Genomic DNA, 2,662 nt, shown 5'->3' with positions numbered 1-2,662 from the left:
GCGATTGTAGTACCCAGACAATCTGAGCACATGCTCACTGCTTGAGCTATTCTCCTCCATCTTTTAGCTATAGAACTTGTTGGAGACTTCATATCTCTCAACTCGGGTATTTACTTGAAATATTAACTTCAACTCCTGGAACATCTCATATGGTCCATGACGTTCAAAACGTCTTTGAATTCCCGATTCTAAGCCGTTTAATCATGTTGCACTAAACTATCAAGTAGTCATCATATTGAGCTAGCCAAACGTTCATAACGTCTGCATCTGCTCCTGCAATAGATCTGTCACCTAGCGGTGCATTAAAGACATAATTCTTCTGTGCAGCAATGAGGATAAACCTCAGATCACGGATCCAATCCGCATCATTGCTACTAACATCTTTCAACTTAGTTTTCTCTAGGAACATATCAAAAATAAAACAGGGGAGCTAAACACGAGCTATTGATCTACAACATAGATATGCTAATACTACCAGGACTAAGTTCATGATAAATTAAAGTTCAATTAATCATATTACTTAAGAACTCCCACTTAGATAGACATCCCTCTAATCTTCTAAGTGATCACGTGATCCATATCAACTAAACCATGTCCGATCATCACGTGAGATGGAGTAGTTTCAATGGTGAACATCACTATGTTGATCATATCTACTATATGATTCACGCTCGACCTTTCGGTCTCAGTGTTCCGAGGCCATATCTGTTATATGCTAGGCTTGTCAAGTTTAACCTGAGTATTCCGCGTGTGCAACTATTTTGCACTCGTTGTATTTGAACGTAGAGCCTATCACACCCGATCATCACGTGGTGTCTCAGCACGAAGAACTTTCGCAACGGTGCATACTCAGGGAGAACACTTGTACCTTGATAATTAGTGAGAGATCATCTTATAAAGCTACCGTCGAACTAAGCAAAATAAGATGTATAAAAGATAAACATCACATGCAATCAAAATATGTGACATGATATGGCCATCATCATCTTGTGCCTTTGATCTCCAGCTCCAAAGTATCGTCATGATTTCCATCGTCACCGGATGACACCATGATCTCCATCATCTTGATCTATATCAATGTGTCGTCACATGGTTGTCTCGCCAACAATTGCTCTTGCAACTATTGCTATCGCATAGCGATAAAGTAAAGCAATTATTTGGCACTTGCATCTTATGAAATAGAGAGATAACCATAAGGCTTTTGCCAGTTGACGATAACTTCAACAAAACATGATCATCTCATACAACAACTTATATCTCATCACGTCTTGACCATATCACATCACAACATGCCCTGCAAAAACAAGTTAGATGTCCTCTACTTTGTTGTTGCAAGTTTTACGTGGCTGCTACGGGCTTAGCAAGAACCGTTCTTACCTACGCATCAAAACCACAACGATAGTTTGTCAAGTTGGTGCTGTTTTAACCTTCGCAAGGACCGGGCGTAGCCACACTTGGTTCAACTAAAGTTGGAGAAACTGACACCCGCTAGCCACCTGTGTGCAAAGCACGTCGGTAGAACCAGTCTCGCGTAAGCATACGCGTAATGTCGGTCCGGGCCGCTTCATCCAACAATACCGCCGAACCAAAGTATGACATGCCGGTAAGCAGTATGACTTATATCGCCCACAAATCACTTGTGTTCTACTCGTGCACAACATCAACGCATAAAACCTAGGCTCGGATGCCACTGTCGTAGTTTCGGTGCTTGATCGGTCGGGCCGTGAAGACGTACGACTACATCAACCGCGTTGTGCTAACGCTTCCGCTTTCGGTCTACGAGGGTACGTAGACAACACTCTCCTCTCTCGTTGCTATGCATCACCATGAACTTGCGTGTGCGTAGGATTTTTTTTGAAATTACTACGTTCCCCGACAGTGGTATCAGAGCCTAGGTTTTATGCCTTATGGTTAGTGAGCCTGAGCCTGGCCCTGTAATCGGTCTTCCCCTCTGCAAAACAACCGCAAACGAAAGGCAGCCCATCAGTGACACTATCGACTAAGCCAAGTACAGAATCATCGAGGGACGGGGCTCAAGTACGTCTCCTTCTCTTGAACTTCACTTGGAACCGCTTGGAGTAGGCCCTGGTCTTCTGGTTCTTCACAAACACCTGAAAATCCATCCAAAAATGCACATGAATACACTATGGACTCGAATCAATCAGAAAATAAGCTACTGGTGAGGAAAGACATTTAGATCCAAAGAGTCTTCAGGATCTTACCATCTCGCTCGGCTACTGCGGATGCGGCTGCTGCGGATGCGGCGGCGGCGGCTTTTCTTGCCGAGGGAGAGGGGTGGAGAAGTGGGAGAAGGGAGGGTTTAGAACGGCGTCGTTGCGGAGGGACTTGGGTTGCATCTAGGGTTTGCTGCGGGACTTCGATGAAGGACTGGGCCTTGGGCCTTCGTATTTTTGCTGAGGGAGGGAATTGCTGGACTGAACAGACCGTGGAAAAATATAGAGAGAATTCCTTATTTTTTTCGAAAAGAGGCGCTTTATTACTTAAAAAATTAAGCATTACACCCGACCTCTGCATAACTAAGATGCACACAGCCAAATAAGGTCCTTTCACACAAACGGAAAAAATAGACAAAATACAAAGAAACTTCTGTGAAACGCCTAAAGCGGAGGGGGCCCAATCCTAAGATCATGTTGCCACCCAT

At 44.1% G+C, this 2,662-nt stretch overlaps 1 long non-coding RNA gene across 1 annotated transcript; it reads right to left on the bottom strand.

Annotated features, from left to right (window-relative positions):
• Positions 1-1,902: 1,902 nt before the first annotated feature.
• LOC125541717 lies at positions 1,903-2,418 on the bottom strand. Its single transcript, XR_007297629.1, has 3 exons — positions 2,223-2,418; positions 2,042-2,111; positions 1,903-1,951 (listed from the first exon to the last, which is right to left on the bottom strand). It is a non-coding gene; the product is annotated as an uncharacterized LOC125541717 (long non-coding RNA).
• Between the last annotated feature and the right edge of the window lie 244 nt (positions 2,419-2,662).

Source organism: Triticum urartu, chromosome 2 (genome assembly GCF_003073215.2).
Source record: "Triticum urartu cultivar G1812 chromosome 2, Tu2.1, whole genome shotgun sequence".
Classification (NCBI taxonomy): Eukaryota; Viridiplantae; Streptophyta; class Magnoliopsida; order Poales; family Poaceae; genus Triticum; species Triticum urartu.
This window is presented reverse-complemented; position numbering and strand designations above follow the sequence as displayed.